This window comes from Taudactylus pleione, unplaced genomic scaffold (assembly GCF_031769625.1).
Source record: "Taudactylus pleione unplaced genomic scaffold, aTauple2 ptg000305l, whole genome shotgun sequence".
NCBI lineage: Eukaryota > Metazoa > Chordata > Amphibia > Anura > Myobatrachidae > Taudactylus > Taudactylus pleione.
In genome coordinates, this window is record NW_028284706.1 from 4,854,417 (window position 1) to 4,878,193 (window position 23,777).

General features: G+C 43.3%; 1 long non-coding RNA gene across 1 annotated transcript in view; it reads right to left on the reverse strand.

Moving 5' to 3' along the window:
- The window catches only part of LOC148511538 (uncharacterized), a 78,909-nt gene extending 56,207 nt beyond the window's left edge, over positions 1-22,702 (reverse strand). Inside the window, exons 1-2 of the long non-coding RNA XR_015868717.1 lie at positions 22,646-22,702; positions 22,073-22,102 (exon numbers count right to left, since the gene is read on the reverse strand). This is a non-coding gene — a long non-coding RNA (uncharacterized LOC148511538). The remainder of the gene's footprint in view (positions 1-22,072; positions 22,103-22,645) is intronic.
- Between the last annotated feature and the right edge of the window lie 1,075 nt (positions 22,703-23,777).

The following is a 23,777-nucleotide window of genomic DNA, read 5'->3' on the forward strand; positions in this document are numbered from 1 at the left end:
GGTTGCTTTGCAGTTGTTCTCTGCCGCGGTGGCTGACTCTGAACCAGATTCACCGTCACTACCTGTGCTTTTGTAGCTTTCCGGTCTTTCTTATCCTGTTCAACATCCTCAATCCCTTCCAATACTTGTAAAATTCCTTCAATATCCATTACCATGGCTTCCGGTCTGATATGAAATAACTTTCTCAAGTCATTTCTAAGTCCATTCAAAAACTTCGTTTTACACAGCCTAGCTCCTGCTACTTCTGCAACAGGATAACCTTCTTCTTCCTGTCTAGTAAGCAGTTTATCATAATATGCCCGTACTGTGTCTGTTTTTGAACTAAATCTGGTGCAGCTGGAGCAGTTTGTTGAATCTCTGCACATCTCCATTGTATTCTATTTAGTAACAAGTTTCCACTATGTTGGCTATATCTTGTTCCTACTGCGGGAAGTGCCACAATTTCTGGTCTGCCCTGTTGAACTCCCTGAACAATGATTGCAATCATTTTATCATATTCTCCATGTCCTGCTGATGCTTTTACAATTTGTTCCAGATCTACCCAACATGGTCTGTAAATAGTTTTAACCTGTTCCATTTTCTGATAAAACGTATGTGGATGTCGTCTGATATCAGGCAAATCATTAACAATTCTTAACATATCAGATTGAAACCATGGGTTATATACCTCTTGTTCAATGTATTCAGGACCATTTGCAGGATCTACTTGCTCTGCATTAAACCTGGGATTTGGAGATGTTTGTACTCTTATAGGTAAAATGTGATGTCCCTCTGGACCCGCTATTGTACCCCTACAAGGACTCATGTTATGGGGTGCCAGTCTTTTTAGTAAATATGACATTTTTGGTTTATTTGTAAGGGAAGTATTAGTTACATTACTACCTTGATTACATGGTGGGGCATCAGGTGATACCCAGTTATCACAAGCGGGACATTTCTCTGAACCCTCTGGGACACAAAAATGACAAAACGTACATTCTCTTCCTCTAGTTATATCTAGATTTACTTTATCTTGTGATTCTATACCACACCCTTGAATGGTATTTAAGTCAATTCTGGGATACAAGTTCTGGGATGTTAATGTGGATACTTCATTTTGTATTGCAGTTGATGGAGCTGCCAGTCTAACTGGTACATATGGTGGTGGGTTATCTATAACATCATTTAAATCAGACCTTTTCCTATGCTCATCCTCTATTTCTTGTGTAACTGTTTGCCATATTGTGACAGTGTCCAAATAACTCTTCTTTGTCAACCAGTCTATATTATTATTTCTGAACCGTTTCCATTTGTCAGGGACTAGCGTACCTTCAGGTGGAAATCCTGCTCTTTTGAAAATAACAGAAATACCTTTTAGAGCTTTCGCGCCCTCTCTCTGACAAATTATTTCTAGGGGACTCAATTCCCCCATTTTACTAACTTGTGCACCCATTGTCCGTCTGTGTGAGGGATCAGGTCACGGGACAATACTGTAGTGGGCTACTCAACTGTATCGCACTGCTTAGATTACTGTAATAATTAGTCTAAAATCTGTTATTTTCTGAGCTTTCTATGTATATTGTTAGTTTTCTTTTGCCACTGACTGATACGTTCAGAATAAACACTGGGACTTCCTCTTTCAATAATTCTCTGTACTGACAGGGGAAATTTTCTACTATCACTATAACACAGTATTTCAAATTGCAGAGGTACAAAATTAATTGGTAAATCAACCAAACAATCAGGAAACCCTTGTCCTACTAATCTGTCAATTATGTCTTTATCAACATGACAACCAATACTGACCACAAAAGAAATATCCTTGTTTTGTAAAACACCAGAATGTACAATAGAACCTACAGATTGCAATTGACAGTTGAATTCATTAATATTTTTCTTATACCAGAGAGTAACAGTACACAAACAGTTATTACATGGCATTCATATAACATAAATTTTTACTGTATCATGAAAATAATTCAGAAACAGACAATCAGGTTCAAAATATACCAGGTATACTTACTACATATAGATAGACTGTCTCACAGGCAGTAAACAAACACTGACGGAGTAATTAAGTTGAAATCATAACTCACCCGGGATTGTCAGTAGTTGTGTACAGCAGGCGGACGTGGTGTCATCTATTCTGTAGCAGCGGCACTGGTCCCAGAAATCCTGGATCGAGATCAAGAAATCTCCCTCCTCCGAGCCCCCATGTAATGCAGGAGATGTTCCACTACCAAGTCCCTTCGATTGTCAGTTCTGTGTTTCCCCCTTACCAGTCGACTGGGAACCCCAATAAATTAAACAGCAAGTCGTGTTTAAGAGATTGAGACTGAGACTCGTTTAATCCGATGGGGTTAATATAGCAGATTCTTTAAAACACACAGTATCTCATTTGTTACAGAAAACAGGATGTGGTTCGGAGAAGTAAGACACATACTAATCTTTAGATACAAGGGTATTTCCAGAGTCTAGTGCACTTCCTCTTAAACATTAAGCATATGACACTAAGACTTTTGTTACATTATAAACATCTATAAATTTCTAGACGAGACAGCAGGGGAAATAACCCACAGATTACATCAGCTGATCCTAAGCTAGGGGGAACATGCAGACACACACACACCCCCAGCAAAGGTTATTAGTTTACAAAGCAATAATCAAAGATCAGTATTATTTATATCTATATATGCTTGATTACATAGGGGGGAATACATTTATCTCTCTCAATGCACAGACTCCCACTCCACCCTTACTAAATAAAAATGCACAAACCCCCACCTCCACCCTTACTATATACAATGTACAGACCCCCAAATCCACTCTTACTAAATACAATGCACAACCCCCCCTTCACCCTTACTAAATATAATGCATAGACACCCCCACCACCCTTACTAAGTTCAATTCCCAGACACTCCCACCACCCTTATTAAGTACAATGCACAGACACCCCCACAACACTTACTAAATAAAATGCACATACCGGACCCCTCCACCCTTACTAAATACAATGCACAGACTCCCCCTCCACCCTTACTAAATGCAATGCACAAACCCCCCCTCCACCCTTACTAAATACAATGCACATACCCCCCCTCCACCCTTACTAAATACAAAGCAAAGATCCCCCCTCCACCCTTACTAAATACAATGTACAGAACCCCTTCCATACTTACTAAATATAATACACAGACCCCCCTCCACCTTTACGAAATACAAAGCAAATACCCACCCTCCACCCTTAGTAAAAACAATGCACAGACCCCACTCCACCCTTACTAAGTACAATTCACAGATTCCCCCTCCACCCTTACTAAATACAATGCACAGACCCCCACCTCCACCCTTACTAAATACAATGCACAGACCCCCACCTCCACCCTTACTAAATACAATGCAAAGACCCCCTTCTCCACCCTTACTAAATATAAAGCACAGACTCCCCCTACTCCCTTACGAAATACAGTGCACATGCCCCCACCTCCACCCTTACTAAATACAATTCACAGACTCCCACCTCCACCCTTAATACAATGCACAGATCCCCACCTCCACCCTTACTAAATAAAATGCACAGACTCCCCCTCCACCCTTACTAAATACAATGCACAGACCCCCCTCTACCCTTACTAAGTACAACGCATAGACCCCCCTTCCAACCCTTACTAAGTACAAAGCACAGACCCCCCTTCCAACCTTATTAAATACAATGCACAGACCCCACTCCACCCTTACTAAGTACAATGCACAGACCCCCCCTCCACCCTTACTAAATACAATGCACAGACCTCCCCTCCACCCTTAGTAAATACAAATCAAAGACCCCCCTCCACCCTTTCTAAATACAAAGTACAGACCCCCTTCCATCCTTACTAAATACAATACAGAGACCCGCTTCCACCCTTACTAAATACAAAACAAATACCCACCCTCCACCCTTACTAAATACAATGCACAGACCCTCCCCCTCCACCCTTACAAAATACAATGCACAGACCCCCACCTCCACCCTTACTAAGTACAATGCAAAGACTCCCCCTCCACCCTTACTAAATACAATGCACAGACCCTCACCTCCACCCTTACTAAATACAATGCACAGACCCCCACCACCCTTACTAAATACAATGCACAGACACCACAACCACCCTTAATAAGTACAATGCACAGACACCCACACCACCCTTACTAAATACAATGCAGAGACCCCCCATCCACACTTACTAAATACAATGCACAGACTCCTCCTCCACTCTTACTAAATACAATGCACAAGCCCCCACCTCCACCCTTACTAAATACAATGAACAGACCCCCACCTCCACTCTTACTAAATACAATGCACAAATCCCCCTCCACCCTTACTAAGTAAAATGCACAGACAACCCCAACACCATTGCTAAGTACAATGCACAGACACCACCACCACCCTTACTAAGTACAATGCACAGACAACCCCACCACCCTTACTAAGTACAATGCACAGACACCCCCACAACACTTACTAAATAAAATGCACATACCGGACCCCTCCACCCTTACTAAATACAATGCACAGACCCCCACCTCCACCCTTACTAAGTACAATGCAAAGACCTCCCCCACCCTTAATAAATACAATGCACTGACCCCACCTCCACCCTTACTACATAAAATGCATAAATCCCCACCTCCACCCTTACTAAATACAATGCACAGACCCCCACCTCCACCCTTACTAAATACAATGCACAGACCCCCACCTCCACGCTTACTAAATACAATGCACAGACCCTCCCCCTCCACCCTTACTAAATACAATGCACAGACCCTCCCCCTCCACCCTTACTAAATACAATGCACAGACCCCCACCTCCACTCTTACTAAATACAATGCAGAGACCCCCACCTCCACCCTTACTAAATACAATGCACAGACCCCCATCTCCACCCTTACTAAATACAAAGCACAGACTCCCCCTCCACCCTTACAAAATACAATGCACAAACTCCCCCTCCACCCTTACTAAATGCAATGCACATACCCCCACCTCCACCCTTACTAAATAAAATGCACAGACCCCCCCTCCACCCTTACTTAATACAATGCACAGACCCCCCCACCCTTAATAAATACAATGCACAGACTCCCCCTCCACCCTTACTAAATATAATGCACAGACCCGCCCTCCACCCTTTCTAAATACAAAGCATGGATACCCCCTCCACCCTTACTAAATACAATGTACATACCCCCCTCCATCCTTACTAAATACAATGCACAGACTCCCCCTCCACCCTTACTTAATACAATGCACAGACTCCCCCTCCTCCCTTACTAAGTACAATGCACAGACCCCCCCTCCACCTTTACTAAATACAATGCAGACTCCCCCTCCACCCTTACTAAATACAATGCACAGACCCCCACCTCCACCCTTACTAAGTACAATGCAAAGACCTCCCCCACCCTTAATAAATACAATGCACTGACCCCACCTCCACCCTTACTACATAAAATGCATAAATCCCCACCTCAACCCTTACTAAATACAATGCACAGACCCCCACCTCCACCCTTACTAAATACAATGCACAGACCCCCACCTCCACGCTTACTAAATACAATGCACAGACCCTCCCCCTCCACCCTTACTAAATACAATGCACAGACCCCCACCTCCACCCTTACTAAATACAATGCACAGACCCCCACCTCCACTCTTACTAAATACAATGCAGAGACCCCCACCTCCACCCTTACTAAATACAATGCACAGACCCCCATCTACACCCTTACTTAATACAAAGCACAGACTCCCCCTCCACCCTTACTAAATACAATGCACAGTCTCCCCCTCCACCCTTACTAAGTACAATGCACAGACCCCCCCTCCACCTTTGCTAAATACAATGCAGACTCCCCCTCCACCCTTACCAAATACAATGCACATACCCCCCTCCATCCTTACTAAATACAATACACAGACTCCCCCTTCTCCCTTACTTAATACAATTCACAGACTCCCCCTCCACCCTTTCTAAGTACAATGCACAGACCCCCTCCACCTTTACTAAATACAATGCAGACTCCCCCTCCACCCTTACTAAATACAATGCACAGACCCCCACCTCCACCCTTACTAAATACAATGCACAGACCCCCACCTCCACCCTTACTAAATACAATGGACAGACCCCCCCTCCGCTCTTACTAAATACAATGCACCCTTACTAAGTACACCCTTACTAAGTACAATGCACAGGCCCCCCCTCCACCCTTACTAAATACAATGCACTGACCCCACCTCCACCCTTACTACATAAAATGCACAGACCCCCTCCTCCACCCTTACTAAATACAATGCACAGACCCCCTCCACCCTTACTAAATACAATGCAAAGACCCCCCCTCCACCCTTACTAAATACAACGCACAGACTCCCCCTCCACCATTACTAAATACAATGCACAGACCATGCTTGCCGGCTATCTGGCTGCCCCTTCAGGGAGGGAGCAGCCAGATTGGCATGACTGGGGGGCATGGCCAGCAAACAGGGGCGGGGCCGGCCAGACTACAAGTTTGCGGGTGGAGCGGGGGGCGGAGCCACGCGATCGTGTCATTTTGGCCCCACCCTTGCTACACACTGCCGATATTACAGGCAGTGTGAAGCAGGGGCGGGGCCAAAATGACACGATTCTGCGTGAATCATGTCACAGGCCCCCAGCTGCCGGGGAGTTTCTTGTAATTGCGGTGGGGGGCAGGAGGGGTCGGCAGCTGCCGGGACACTTGCCTGCCTTCCCGGGAGGTCGGGAGCAGCACCCGATTTTCAGGAGGCTCCCGACCAAATCGGGAGGGTAGGCAAGTATGGCACAGACCCCCCCATCACCGTTACTAAAAACAATGCACAGACCCCCCCAGCACCCTTACTAAATACAATGCACAGATCCCCCACCACCCTTACTGAATACAATGCACAGACTCCCCTCCACCCTTACTAAATACAATGCACAGACCCCCACCTCCACCCTTACCAAATACAATGCACAGACCCCCACCTCCACCCTTACTAAATACAATGGCCCTCATTCAGAGCCGCTCGTAAGCGGCCATACACTCATAGTCTTCCGATGTTAGCCAACCACACATGCGTCGATGTAACAGTGCGCATGTGCGTACGGCTGATTGCGATCATTTTTTCAGTCATTTGTCGAATAGCGAACAGGAAGTGACCTGTCAAATGTGATTGACAGAACTGTCCGTTTTGGGGCGGTGACGGGGGTGGAGACGGGAAAAACGCAGGCGTGTCGAGGCATTTTTTGGGCCTACATAAATTATCTCATGCGAATGGCCAATGTGAACGGAAAAAGTCATACGTCACTGTCTGATCCACTTTGCATTCAAAGTGATCGCTCAGCTTGTGGTCTAGTATACTCTACCACAATGACGATGGTCTCCTCGTCCATCCCGAGCCACATCGATGGCATTCCGATTTATCAATTGCGGCCACAAAAACAATCAACTTTGATTGGCAAACACGCTTGTAAGGTGTTTAACAAATAGCCTTTTTTTAGTAGCACAAAACCTTACGCAGGTGAACTACTCAGCTGCTAATTTCTGGATTAGACAATCAATTAGCTTACAAATTTCTATTAAAATTGTGTTTTTGCATTTTTGTTTACTTCTTTTTTCAGTGCCACAATATTGTCAGCATGTTTGTTATTTTTCCTAATTTTTAAGGGGCCAAGAAAACACTCGTCCTTTTGTTTTTTGATAAGTGTTAATTAAAACTCAGAAATGGATTTTAACCCTTGGGTTTTTGAAGCAAAAATAATGTTTAGATTTCCGTTGTATTGTTTGGAAAGTTGTTTGTGGGATTACCTTTTAACCAGTTTTGGAATAAATTCACAATAGAATTGTGCATATTTTAAAAATTTATATATTTTGTAAAACTTTTTTTTTTCTGTGTTTTGTCAAAAATAAATTCTGGATAACGTTAAAGTATAAAAATATGACTTCAAAAACATACAAACACAAATAGTGGCATTTGCCAAACACAAACAAACACAATTTAAAAACAATTCGCAAGAAAGGAGAGGGAGGTTAGGGCCATTAGGGAATATGGGGCAAACACAGAAGGATTGTGGGAAAATTAGCCAGTGGTGTCATCGCCTTTTGCCACGTTTGGCCGGGGTAGGGAGGGAGCCTGAACGTGTCCGGGAGGGCCTTTGGCTGGCCTGGCCAGAGGCAGATGTTGGGGCCTCTGGACTAGGCATAGGGCTAGGCACATTTGGAGGGATGGCTGTTGTTGTGCCAGAGGTGGAGGGTCCTGATGTTCCTGCAGGAAGGGAGGCCGGCTCCAACATGTGCTGGTGAACGAGCTGCTCCAGGGCATTTGCAATTCGGATGTTGGCCCCAGTATTTTCCGCCAGGGCTTTAGCAATGGTCACGTTGGCCACAGCACTTTGCTCCATGGTGTCCGCCACCCGTAGCAGATTGGCGTCCATCCTCAGCAGAATCTCGGTCTGCTGATCCGTTTTAATATTGAGATCAGTGAGGAGGCCCACTGCCTGCGAGGGGGAATGCCCTGGACTGTCTGCCACAGGGTCCGCAGCCGGATCTACTGCTTCCTCCCCTGCAGAGCTAGCAGAAATTCTGCGGCCAAAGCTCCCCTCTGGAGCAGACTCATCCACCTGTGTCTCTGTGAGAAAAAAGAGAAAAGGGTAACATTAGAATCTAGATATTGTCCCAAAAATATTTCTGAGTTGTTAACATTACAACATTTACCTGGGGCAACATGAGGAGCCGAAAGTCTGGCATGTTCGACACGCCAAACACCTCCTCATCCTGCACACACCCCTGGGCCAGCTCCTCCAAATCTGTGAGCTCCAGTGCTACAGGGGTGGGACCCCCACCTGTCCCCCCTGCATGCCTAGCCCTATCAGCCAGTTTTTGCTTGAGACGATATTTGAAGTCGCTCCATCTGTGGGTTAAAAAGTTGGCATTATTCCAGCAGTATTTTGTCCTGTAAACACTTTTTACTAAAATGTAGTTTTTACATACCGGCGTTTGACCTCCCTGGTTGAACGTTCACAATCACCCACCCTATTAACACCACTGGCTATATCATCCCACATTTTCCATTTCTGGCTTGCTCCCATATTCCTTGGTGCCTGTGGCAGGTTGTCATTGCACATTTGCACCAAAAGCTCCATCTCCTTTCTTGTGAATTGTGGCTGCCTTTTTTTTTGGTTTAGTTGGCCTACTAGGCCCAGCAGCCTCTGACATGGCATCCTCCACTCCTTTTTTAAAAAAGTTTGAAAAAATTATAATGTCAAACGTTACACAAATTATTGTTAAACATAATCCTTTAGTCCCAAAAAGACAAATACTTACCTTGCGCCTCTTGGCCAGTGCTTTGCTGCTCTGTAGCCATTTTTGACTTTCAGGTCTCACTACAGCAGACCGATTGGGCTTTTCAGTGACGTTTTTATACATGCGTCAGCATTATTCGGCCACATCATTGATTGTGTGCTCCTATTGTCCGACCTTAATTTGAGCGGGAAAATAAACACTATTTATGGCTTGGTGTGATGAGTCGAGGTGGCGGGTGTTGATTTTTGGAGGTTTTGTTTGGAGGAGTTGTTTGTTGGCGTGATAAGGAGTTTGAGGTGGCTTTTTGGGTGCTAATCATTTTGTTTTTTTTTCCTACTTATTTAGTTTGCGTTCGGTTTTTTTTAGTGATATTTTTTTCTTTTTTGTTGCATTTTTGAGTAAGTCTTTTTAAAATCCCTCGTAAAAAATAATATCAAATACTTTAAAAATGTTAGTACTTATGTTTTTTTTTTATTATTTTTACAGTTATTTTGGCATTGCCCCCGTGACATTTTTGGACTTTGGGTTATTTGTCTGATTTTGGTAAGTGTTTTTTGTTTTATGAAGTGACAATTTCGATGTGTTGGGCTTTGCATATGTTTCGCTAAGTAATATTTTTATTTTTCTTTAACCAATCATGTCATAACACGAAATATAGCGTACTCTTTAGCGAAATATCATTTGCGTTTTTTTTATTTTAAATTAACGAACTATTTAGTGCACTAATGTCTGCTTATTAAACAGTAAGAAATGCAAACTATTTAGCGCACTAATGTCTGCTAATTAAACAGTAAGAAATGCAAACTATTTAGCGCACTAATGTCTGCCTATTAAACAGTAAGAAATGCAAACTATTTAGCGCACTAATGTCTGCTTATTAAACAGTGAGAAATGCAAACTATTTAGCGCACTAATGTCTGCTTATTAAACAGTAAGAAATGCGAACTATTTAGTGCACTAATGTCTGCTTATTAAACAGTAAGAAATGCAAACTATTTAGCACACTGTCTGCTTATTAAACAGTAAGAAATGCAAACTATTTAGCGCACTAATGTCTGCCTATTAAACAGTAAGAAATGCGAACTATTTAGCGCACTAATGTCCTAATGTCTGCCTATTTTTTCAGTGTAATATCATGTTTTACCACTAAATGTAGCGTGCGTTTTTCCAAACTAATGTGTGCTCCCTTCTCTTTTTTTTTTACGTCAAAAATGTGTTTCTAATCCAAGTTTATCCAAAAAATAGTAAATATATTTTCTACTTTTGAAATGTAGGTTGGTCTACTCATGACAAGACCCCGGCCTGTAAGCATCTTTGGATTTCTTAACAAAGATAAGTATATTTTTCTTTACACATTTGTCGAAATCAATAACTACCTGGCTTACCATTTCAGGTTGATGTTGGTCGTATTATCTTGGCCATGGTTCCAGAACCTGACCAACCTCAACTTCGTCCCAGGCATAGGCCTCATAGGCGTGCAAGGCCCCAGATATATTGAACACGTGTCACCCTTTTTGGAATGCCAGATGATGAGGTATTTCGATGATACTATCTTCCTCCATAAATCATCCTAGACACTTTCTCATTAATAGAGAGTGATCTTGAACGGCAAATTGACAGTCCTACAGCAATACCACCACTTACGCAATTAATGTCGGTGTTACATTTCTGTGCCTCAGGATCCTTTCAAACCACGGTGGGAATAGTTGCCCGAATCTCCCAATCCTCATTTTCAAGGATCCTGCAGTGATGGAGGCCATTTTCAAACACCTCCATCATTTTATTAATATGCCATTGGATATGGGTTCCCTTTGTGTGGTGAAGGCCAATTTTTACCAAATAGCTGGCTTCCCACACATCATAGGGGTTGTGGATGGCACTCACATACCACTTCAGCCTCCAGCAAGGCTGGAGGCTATTTATAGGAACCGAAAACACTTTCATTCACTGAATGTAATGGTGGTATGTGATGCCTCCCTCCAGATCCTGTCCCTGAATGCCAAATTCCCCGGGAGTGCACATGATTCCTTCGTCATCCGGCAATCAGGGATTTGGCCTAAATTAGACAACCTACAAGCTGGTGATGCGTGGCTTCTGGGTAAGTTGACAACTTCAGTTGAAACCAATGCAAAGCTTGTTACACAATGGTCCTGATTGTTGTATTTGTCTTTTCACAGGAGACAGTGGTTACCCTTGCATGCCCTGGCTGCTCACTCCTTATTTGGCTCCCATACCAGGGCCACAAAGTGAGTATAATTCCTAACTTACAGCCACCAGGCAGGTGGTGGAGTGCTGTATCGGCCTTTTAAAAGGCCGATTCAGATGCCTCCACTGCTCTGGTGGCGAACTCATGTATTTGATCTCTATGGTTTAGAAAATTGTGGTCCTGTGTGGGATATTTCACAACATCGCCATAATTAGTGGTGTCCCAATGCAGCCAGAGGAGCGCTTGCCTGAGGATGGCCCCCCCGAGGTTGGTCGGAGGTCAGTATGTGGGGGGGCCATACGCGATGATGCGGTGGCCAGATATTTTAGGTAATTATTGTAAAACATTTAGTTAATTGACACAATGTAGACATGTAAGATTGTAATGGGCAATTTTCAAATTTGTATTTTTTGTTTTTTCTTGGATTCTCTTAAATTTCACGAAAAAACGATGCCTACTACCTGATCCCCAAAATTGTCTTCATGTGGCCACATTGGATATAACTTCGGGAATAATTATTTCTTCGCCTCATTTGTGGATTCATGTTGGCCTGCTAATTCTTCCAACAGTTCTTGAGTGTTTTTTTTTTTTTTGGGTGTTGGTTGTTGTTTGGCGTGTGTTTTCACTGTGTGAATTGTTTGTCACAATTCACTTTCTGTTTATTATTTGTGTGTATTAAATTTTTGCTTGACGTTAAAAAGACTTTTCCTTGGTAAATTACAAGCACGTGTAACCTGGGCAAAAAAATGCAAACTTTCGTAAATGGCTAATCCTGTAATGTGTTAAATTGTTAAGTATTTTAACATGCTTTGTGGCTAAAAACAAGCACCAAAGGTATTATGGTGAAACAGTATGTTTTCTAAACTAGGCCTAAGCAGGTTTGAATTAATATTTACATTACCCACCAAAAAATTAAAAACAAATGCTGGTAATTCTACTATTGGTATTGTTAGGTGTTTAATGTGCCAGCTTACATACTTACTTGTGCTTTCTACAATCTAATTTACCTTACTTTAAAAAACATGCTCCAATAGTCGACTTATGGAAGGTTAAACAATCTAATATTTACAGACAAGGAATGAGACTTCTTAAAATACAACGCAATTTTATTTGAAACAACATTATTTGGGGGGGAAAAAAATACAAAAAATTAAGGACGAAGGACCGCCGACATGTGGTCAAGGACCACAAGCATGGCGATGATATGGATCCGCAAGGTTTGCAAGCCCACCTGCATTGATTGCAGCCACCTCTGCTCCTCTGTGGGAAAAAAAATGTGTGGATTAATAAAATGACACCTTACATTAGATGTTTGCCAACAACTAAAAAATCAGACTATAGTTTAAACAAAGATACAGTTTATTTGAAAAAAACAAAGTAATGGCAAACGCAAAGATGGTATAAATACAAACTATAAAAATGACACACAAAAAGCCAACCAAAAAAAGGGCGAAGTACGCCAAAAAAAAACAATTGTTGGTACGGTAAACTAGAAATACACAAGTATGAGTGTTTGGACATGTGTGATATGTGTCAGTGGTAAACATCCAAGACATTGTCTAGCAAAAATATATATCCCAAACATTAGAAATACTTAAAAATTTGGAAATGCACAGGCAAAAGGACATCACCCAAAACCAAAAAATGCCAAAGCAACCATAGTTTAAAAGGGAAACATACCGGTCATCTGTATGCCAGCTCTTGGAGCCCCTACATCATCCTCCTCTGAGGTGGGCCAGTGCTGGTCCAAAGAAGGAGGGGAGATCTGGCTCAGTGAGGAGGGTGATGAAAAGAGAGGGGGGGTGAGGGTGATGAAAAGAGAGGGGGTGGGGGAAGGAAGGTAGAATTTGGCAGGATGGGAAAATTAGGAGAGGGAGGGCCCTCAGGTACTGGCCGGTCTGGGGTGGAGGGGGAATTTGGGGAAGGTTGTGGAGAGGAGTTTTGGCTGGGAGTGGGGGATAGGGGACAAGGCCGTCGTCGCATTCAGACTCGATGCAGGAGTCTGCTCTCAGCCCCTAAATGATGGATTAAAAATGTTTAGGGTTTTTTTGGGGGGGGTTGGGAACAAATGTACAACACCAAAAATTTTAAAACAGTAAAACAACTGAAAACATGCACACGCAGGTATGTCCTAAAACAACAAACAGGGCTATACTGGAAACATGCACACGCAGGTATGTCCTAAAACAACAAACAGGGCTATACTGGAAACATGCGCACGCAGACATGTCATAAAACAACAAACAGGGCTATACTGGAAACATGCACACGCAGGTAGGGCTCAATAAACAAACAGGGCTATACTGGAAACATGCACACGCAGGTAGGGCCGCAATAAACAAACAGGGCTATACTGGAAACATGCACACACAGGTAGGTCCGCAATAAACAAACAGGGCTATACTGGAAACATGCACACGCAGGTAGGGCCGCAAAAAAAACAAAACAAAAAAACACTTACTTGCTTGAATCTGCATCCGCAAACATGCCAGCAGGCGTGGCGTGCGGCAGTGCATTTCCGACCACCTGCGCTCCAATTGCCCGATATTTTGGAGAGAGCCGAAGGAGCGCACCTCCGCGTATGCCATACGCTTCAGTCGGTTGGTGATAGGGGGAGGCAGGCTAGTAATCCTCCGGTCCATCACCTCGGTGAGGACCATGAGCTCCCGCCTAGTCAACGCTGAGGCTCTCATGATGGCAATGATTTTTTTTACACAAAACAGTTTTAATAAAGGCCATAGAAAAAATTTGATTGGCTAATGTACTTTGTAAATGAACAGGAACCATTCTATTGGTTATTGTATGAGTCATGTGTCCTACAGCTTCAGAAATATAATGTGAGTTATGATAGGCTTCATGCAGTGACATGCGTAAGCTAATTTAAATAAACAAGTTAAAAAACTAAAATATGCCTATCACAAACACAGGAAAACAATAGGATCATTCCTAAAAACATGTAATTTTGAAAAAGAAAACCATTGGTGAAACCGTACGTATTCTGCGGGAAAAATGACACACACTGACAACAACAAAGTTTATTGAAAATGAAAAAAAAAATGGATTGAAAACATGTGAAGAGCAATTAAGCTAATTAATATATTGATTGGCGTGAAACGATTCAAGTATGTTTGAAGAATGAAAGAGCAGGTAATCGAAATCTGACAAGCCCACTTCCGGAATTCACTTGTGTGAGCGTCCAAAGCAACCAAAGAGGAGATGAAAGGTCGCTATTTTGAATGGTCACAAGCTAGAGGAGGGGTTGGGAGACTATAGGGTGGAAAATTAGCTACGACCGAACTTACGAGCGTGCGCTTGAATTTAAATTTTTTCGCTCGTACACTGGACGAGCGAATGGCCACTTGCGTCCGGGTCAGAATAAGGCCCAATGCACAGATCCCCCTCCACCCTTACTAAATACAATGCACAGACCCCCCCTCCATCCCTACTAAATACAATGCACAGACCCCCACCTCCACCCTTACTAAATACAATGCACAGATCCCCCTCCACCCTTACTAAATACAATGCACAGATCCCTTACCCCACCCCAACCTTTCTCTTGACAGCCATGGAGACTTACCTTATTGCTTAGGCATTTCTTTCAGGTCCATGAGAGGCAGCTGCCACACTCTCATACTCCCCATTGTGTATCGCAGTCAGATGACTCCTCCTGTTCCAGCACTAGCATGCACCTCCTCTCTTTGGCTCTTCTTCTTCACACTTCACTGGGCAAAGCAGGGACACAGTGCACATAGAATATAACATCATCACGTCACATGCGGCCGCATACCTCCCAACTGTCCTGCATTTAGCGGGGCAGTCCCGTTTTTCTGGGACTGTCCCACTGTCCTGCCCACGGGCAGCATTGTCCCGCGGTGGGGGGAAGTTGGGGGAAGCATACACGCTGCTCTGCATAGCAGTATGCAAGTAGTGTGTGACCTGCTCCCAGCCTCCCACTCTGAGTCCTTCTTTACCCATTACCCTCAGCAGCAGCAGTATTAGGAGCAGGGGGAGTGGTAGCAGCATGCTTCAGGAGAGGAAACATCTATTATATATTATTATAAGGGCACAGGATGCTAACAGGGAGCCATCTTAGTACACCCAAGTGAAGCCACATACTCCCCCTGCTGGAGGCTCCTACTGAGGCTGCGCAACAAGATGAAGCTTCCTATCTATATAAAGGGGCATTCTTGAGATAATAGTTTAAAAACTGTAACTTTCTCAATTACCTAAACCCCAAAAGCACCTACCCTGGAACAATAGCTACCTAATAAAACAAACCCAAAGTCTAAATTCATCCCCTACCCAGAGTTATGCCTTCTCAAAAATCCCCCATAGAGAACAGCAGAAAAGGGTTCCTAATTGAGTGTCAGAAAAAAGTAACAGTTGGAGCTTTAGATTACTCCCAAATCCTCATTTTTTATGTTTTTGCCCTGAAATTTGACATGCAGCACCGTGCGACAGTTCTACCCGCCCCTACAAAATTTAAACTTAGTACCTCCTATAGCTTTTGAGGTGTAGCCTCTTAAATACCCTAACCCCCCCTTCAGAATTCTTTATGGAGAAATATGTTTTTTTAGATGCAGCCTTAATATAAGGGCACGACTGTGCCTTTATAATATGTATATATGACATATATATGTATGGTTGGTGTGTATTTTTGTTTGTTAGCCTGATGACAGTGCTTTAATAAAAGGGTACTGAAACATTGCTTTATATTGTATACCACATTTGTGTCGTTTATGTAGAACCAGGAGTGCTGCACCCTCCTCTGCCATATATATATATATATATATATATATATATATATATATGGATATATAATATATATAATTGATTTTCTATTGCTCCACCCCCAGAAGATCCTCCCTAGTTACTGAAACTATTTTTCCAGAAAAATAGCCCTGCATCTAACAAAACAAAGCAGCTTCTTGTCATTGTAGTACAGTTCCATTACTTTACCCATTGTGGTAATATGACCAGCGATACCGGCCAATGTTCGCATGCATGCTCCCATTTTCAACAAAAACAGGCCAAGATGGGTAGGTGCGATAAAAAATCAGGTGAAAATAGATGCAAAAATTCAGGACATGTACGAAATTGAATCTGTACCCCAAACAATGGCTAACGTACATCGGAAATTAATTTAGAAATGTATTATTGGCTGTAATAAAAGTATTTAGGTTACTTAAATTGCGTCGGTTGGCGGTAATTTGCGTATATGAAAATATTATAAAAAACGATAGAAAGCAATTTTTTCCAGGAAGTTACTGTTCCATGTAAATTGGAAAATGTTAAAATGGGTGCAAGTATATTTTCATGACGTAAAAGTGCACTTTTAAAAAAACTTAAAAATAATGCCTACTGCAACCATGTGCACTGTTTAAAACACTTGCCCCCTGAAATACCAAATCCAATACGATAAACCCATTTTCATTGGTTAAGTCAGCCAACTTCGCACCTAATTGAATACGGCCCTTAGTACTGTTTCAGTAAAATGTCAGCTACACCAGGTGGTTAAATTAAATCTTGTAAAACTTTCATGCTTTCAGAATTTACAATAAAACTTTATTTTTAAATACATATGAATACAATTTGACAGGTCATGTGCATGTAAGTAATACATGTATGCTTTTCACATGTAAAGCTACACACAAGAGAAAAAAGTGCATATTATAGTGTGGTTTGCAAAAGTTCAAAGCATTAGTCCATTACTACAGAGATGGTCCCTATTGAAAGTAGCTTACAGTCTGAATATGTCCATAATCCATGCAGTAAATAAAATATTCGAATGCTTGAATTAGCTTGAGAATATATAAGCACACTGTTTTTTATTTGGTACAGTACTAGTTTAAGCTGGTTTTTGTTGATAGTTTATAATGGGTAGAGGTCAGTTGCCACTTGCCAGTCATTATTTGTTAGTCTATTAGCTACACCGTCGAGGTGGGGTTTAGCACTAGTATATCAGGGCTGTAGGAGAAGTCAACTTTCTCTTTCCAGTTTGTGACCACGGACTGTTAAGTACCCTGTGTCATATTATCTTTCTTTTTTGCTCTATATCGTTACAAAACTTTATTTTCTTTTACCTTCCTTCATATAATCAGCCTTTTCTCACAGTTTTCTCCCCTGTCCTTCTATTCTTTCGTTCACCCTGCCTTCCTCAATCTCTTTAACTCTATTTTCCTGTCAGGTCCTTCCTGTCCCTGTTGCACCCATTTTACTGCCATAATGCCCCATCCCCGCCACAATGCTCCCCCTCCCTGCCATCTTGTGGAAGCAGCTAGACAGTTAGCGGTTGCCCCTGTGGCCAGGGGTGCAGTCCTGTCTGCAGCACGTGCCAGCCCCACCCCCTCCTCCACCGCAGCTGTGGCAGCTGAGTCCACATGCCCACCAACCCTGCTGGCTCCTTCACCATCCAGCCTTCAGGCCTGGCTGGTGAGGGGCTTGGTGGGCATTGTAGGTATCCCCCACCCACTCAGTTCTCTGGCCATCAGTGGGACGGTATGCTGGGATTCCCCAGCAGCTAGCCCCACCCGCTGTATAGCGGCCACCATTTCAGATGGTGGGGAGGTCCGGACCAGGTCCAGGTTTGGGGGTTTCTCCTGCCCATTGCGTCCTGGCTTCTCCCTTGAACCAGGATGCTAGGATGTTAAACATCATACATCCCCCCTGCATATAATATACCTAGGCCTCAATTGCTGCAGGATAAAGCAAGCCCTTATGGGGGCTCTTGGCCTAGGTTGCTGGCACCAGTGTTAACCCCTCCACCTGTTGCAGTTAGTACACATGCAGGACTGCAGGTTTGGGGCTTATGGGCCCCACCCCAAATCCGACATTTTGTTTTGCTCTTTCCTTTAACCAAAGCTCATACCAGCAGCCATTTGCAAATTAATTTCCGGGTTTTAGCCACCAATTGTATGCCCTTCATTCCCGCAGGCACCTGGGCATTTCACACAGCAATACGCTGCTGACCCGGCCCGTTTTCCCCCCTGTGCCCCATCAGGCCCATTATTCCCGGGCAGCAACTAGGCCATCAGCCATTGAGTCAACTCCCCCTTTCCAAAGCCCCCAACTCCAGTGCAGGCATCACCAGCTCATCCTCCTTTAATCCCCCACCACAAAACGCCCCACCTGAGCTCCTTACCATATGTGCACCAGCAGTTTCTGTGCCTAATGCTAGTGTATTAAGTCCACAGGTTTCTTCGGTTCAGCCATTGGCGTCCATATTGATTTCCGGGGATGTTGCAGATGAACGTTTGTCATCCTGTCAAAGCACGATGGGCATGCCGCACAATGAGTTTCAAGCTTCCACTTCCAAGGACGCTCCTGCGATCCCGTCGGTGTCTGGACCAGGTTAGATGACTTTTGCAGTACCTTCAATTGCTCTGCTGTCGCATTCTGACGACTCTACCGATTCACCTAGTTTGGGGGAGAAATACTTTGTACAAAAGCTGAAGGGTAAAGGCAAAAGTCCTAAAAGAGCAGGTAGTGTAGCATCCAGTTCGGTTCTGGATACTTCAGGAAATGTGGTCCATTGCTCCAACATGGTGATATTGAGAGGTGTTAGGTCCAAGATTAGAGAGTGAATACGAAAAGGTCGATATGTCGACATGTTCACAATCACACATGATGCTAAGAAGGCGTTAGATGCAGCAAAGAAGGGGGGAGTGGCGGCAGAGGAAGTTAGGAGGAGCTGTCAGAATTGGCTTACCAGAATCCATGTGTTTGCAGCATGTTACATTGAGATATGCCCAGCTGAATGTATAAATGTGTTAAAATATTTATATTTAGTGCAGGGCATGCAAGTTTCAGCTAGGCATAACGTTTGGAGGCAGTATGATGAGCATTTAGGAAAATGCAAGATGCCAAAAAGTTTTTAGCTCTGGTTTTAAGGATGTGGTGGTGTGGCTGGAGATTACACAGCAGGCCCAAACAACTGTCGAACCTACTGTTGGGCGTAAACACCCCTTTCCGGCCCACCTAGTATTTAATACTGGCGGGAAAGGCGGCTAAGCATTTAATAACGCCCAGTGTACAGATGGGCTAGCTGCTGCTACCAGCACGTCTGCATGCTTTGTGGGGGTAGTCATCCAGTGAAGGACTGCAGTCATCGTGGGGGTCATGCAGCAGGAAAGGGGGATCAGCGAATGAGTTCTAAGCAAAGCTGTGTCTCCAATTAAAGTAGAGGTGGTAGAGCATTGGTTGAGGCGTTATCCTCTTAGGGAGGAAGCGGCCTTCCTATTACAGGGTTTTAAAGCTTTTAGCTCTTTTCTACAGTATTATATTCAAGGGCTTGCTGGAGGTTTGGTGCTGGCACGGCCAGGGCACCTGCTGCCATGCTGGGCAGAGACTCTGGCAGCTACTACTGCTGCTGCACAACGTCCATGATCGGAGCTCAGCTGACAGCTTCAATCGGACCTGGCAGCAGCAAACAGTGAGTGGGCAGAACAGCTGGCGGCAGTTTGAGGGAGCAGAGCACCTGGACGGCGGCTAATGGTTAGCCCTGGGCTGGCTCTGAGGCATCACACAATCAGAATGAGCATCTGTGCATGGGAAGGGGCTCATTCAGGACTTTAAGTAATGGTCACGGGAGGGCTGCTGCACCATGGGCCTTTGCAGAGCTCAGTGTAGTGAGTCACACCTCATGGCTCTGGGCTCCGCCTCCAGCAATCATTACCGACAGCTGCGGCCTGCCAGACTGAGATGTGAAAACTGGGTCCGCCGCCCGCGTCTTGCTGTACCTTGAGTCGGACAGCTCTGCAGGCTGCTCTCAAGTAAAGTAAGTTTGGAACTGGCAGAGGGTCAGGGTGCTGTGGTGCTCACTGATGGATGAGGGGTGCTCTGCTGGGATAGGGATGGTGGGTGGGTGCTGGTGCTGTGCTGGGTGAGGACCCCTTCCATGAGGCCACACTCTTTATCAGGATCCAATGGGGAGGGTTGCAACACCCAAAATCTTCCCTAGGGCACTCATTTGGCTAGGGCCGGCTCTGGTGCCGCTATGCATGACTGGGGGAGTGTCATCGGTGGGCGTGTTGGTGTCACGGACTGCGTCAAAAGACGCAGTTCCACTGACACCTGTGGCCATATACCGTTGAACATTCTGAGCAAACTTAGGGTCACTCTAATGTCCCATGGTGCAGCCGATATCCACTCAAAAGTGCAACTTGTACCGCACCATGACGAATAAGACCCGCAGCAGGTAGGCATCCAAATAGGCAGCCAATTGGCTGCAGCATTAGCATAAAGTCTCACTATTGTATTACTGTCCACCTCTGCATCAGCCCCATTGAGAAATATAGATAGAACATTCGTAAATAAATATACATGACTGGATGATAGCACTACATTTTTTCAATAAATATTCAAAAGAATGTTGTATTAATTCATTGTGTTTTATTGTCCTGAGTGCCGCACCCTTGCTGTATATGGTCTCCTGGACCATATGGACCACGGTCTGTGAGGGCACCAGGCGAAGTCTATCTGGATTACTGGAGTGCAAGACCCCTTGGATTCTATGTATAAACACACACACATATATATATATATATATATATATACCTATATACACACATATTGAAAAAAAAAAAAAATATATATATATATATATATATATATACATATACATATATACATACACACATCTACATACATGTCCCCTAGACTACTTACCTTTGAGTGATGTCCTCTAGGAACAGCCTGTGTCCCATAGACTGCATGGAGAGCCCCCCAGAGAAGAGAGAAGCCAGCATGCTGGAACTTCTGTGCTCAGTGGCTTGGGGTTCAGCACAAGATAGGAGGAGGGATGCAGCTGTGCAAGTGCTGGCAGCCAGAGTGGAGAGCATGGGCAGGCCGCAGACTATCACTGGGGATGGAGTGGCAGATTGGGTCGGCCAGTGACACAGTGACATCACCGGAGCCTGACTAAGGTGCTGCAGCTTGTCTCCTGTGGCTCTTGAATCTAGTTGCGTGGGTTTTTTTGCCTTTTGGGGGGGGGGGGGTTAGTGTAGATGGGCGGCCCTCACTGGGTGTCTTCGAGTGGTGTTCAGGAGAGACAAGACCATGCCCCCTTTAGAAGGCATCTTCAGCAGGCTGCCCTTAAGGGCCCGGCACCCTTAGGCAGCTAAATAAAGCTGCCTAATAGAAGCACCGGCCCTGGATACCTGATGAGAATTGGGAGCATACAAAGAAACAATGGTGACGAACTTTCCCTCCAGCTAACTAGTTAGAATGAGATTCTTGTCCATTAATTTAGAGTGTACGGAACAGGATGGCTACAGTATTTAGTTTAAAAGGACCTTTGGCAAAATAACCCTGTGGTTATCTATAGTCTTTCAAGGCTGGCGGGCCCATGCAGGAAAAGTGGGACTCTTGCAAAGCAACCCTATCCACTTTCTTTTTGTCAAAAAAGGATAAAGCCAATCTACTCTTATTAGAGGAATTCAACCCCTTACCATTCAACAATTGAGCCTTATTGACATCATTTGAAAATGTGAAATATATGTAAAAATTGCAGAAAAATCACTTACGGTCAAATGCTTCAGAAAAGACAGTTTTGCCTGTAACATTTAAGCAAATGTGAGGTTAGACATGTTCCCTGCATAGATTAAAAGGACATATTTTGTTTATCATTACTAGTAATAAAAGTAGCTAATAAGAATATGGCTGAAATGGATGAAGTCACAGAGTGACATAATAAAGCTATCATGGTGAACTGAAATTATCGCCAAATTTGTATTAAGTTACAATATAAAGTATTAAATCCACCCACAGTAGAAGTGCAGTTGGTGTCCCTTCATTGGGACTGACCAACAATGTAACCATTTATGGACTATAGATACAAGTGTAGATGAATGGGGACAATCACTGTATGGGGGAAATCACTGTATGGGGGAAATCACATGCAGCGTACTATTTGGAATCTGTTTAATTAAATACATTTTAAATTTCAATTATTTTGTAAAGCTCAATTCAGAGCTACATGTAATAATATAAGTGCTGAAATGTATACAAATATAGTATTTTTGAGAACTTATTGCCAATGTAAATTAATGATTACTAATTTTACTATAGTTAGTTGATTTTTTACAGTGGCTACTTACAAATTGTAACTTCTATACCCATCTGAGGAATGATCAGCTGATTTGGCACCACAAGTCTGTTCAGCGTAGAAAAGACAGATAGAGAAATGTTAGGGCTCTTTACAAGTAGAGATACTTTTAAATATATCACCATTTATATCCATTTGAAATTAATATATGACAGAGTAAGCAAAGAAGTAGGAGACACAACCTTTATAGGTTGTATATAAGGATAGTATAAGATAAATGTATATAATACAATGTATATTTTTGCACTGTTCTAGGTACAAATACTTTTTTTAAAATGTTATATTGTACTATGTAGGTGCAAAATACAGCGATCATGTTTTACCGAGGTCACTTTGCAGCACTGAAGGAAACATCATCATCCTCTATGTCCACTCTTTTTAAAAAAAAACAATGGCTTTGCAGTCCTTCTTAGCTACAAAATGGCTTAAGTACATAGGGGTGTATCCAATTAGCCCCGAAGTTAGCCCGACGCCGGCACTTATCGGGGCTTTTTTATTGAGACCTGTTGTGTCCCAAAAAATAATCCACGATAAGTGCCATTTTTTCATCTTAAAAAAGGTGAAAACACATAGGTCTGCGAGCGTATCACGGACCCTATGTGTTTTTGAGAGTTTTAATATATCCTATTATTTCGTTCAAATTAATAGGATAGGGTGCAAAAAATCATCAGCTAAAAATGGGGTTACCGGCAAAAAGTCCCAGTTTTTTGCCAATCTCAGGGACCAGTTAGCACCCAAACAATGTTCAGGGGTAATTGGATACCACTAATTGTAAATTTCATTTAAAGTTTTGAATTGTTAGTTAAATGCTAATTGTAAATTTATTCAATACCTTGACTCATTATTTCATAGTCATGGTTGCTAGGGTAATACGTAGACAAAGAAAGAATTTGTAAGGAGATTGGTTGTACTGTGAGCCAGACAACATATTTGCATTTCTGCTCAAGGATGTTGCCTAAGTGCACTTTCTCACCTACTGTATTTCAGGTCAGCACCAGATACACAGGTTTTGCTCAATTTACTGTATATAGGATGCTTGTAAGAAAGAATGGATGCTTGTACAAGCATGGTCGGTAGTCTGAACATGCTCAGAACAATGGTGGGGTCCCAAAGGGAAAGTAAAG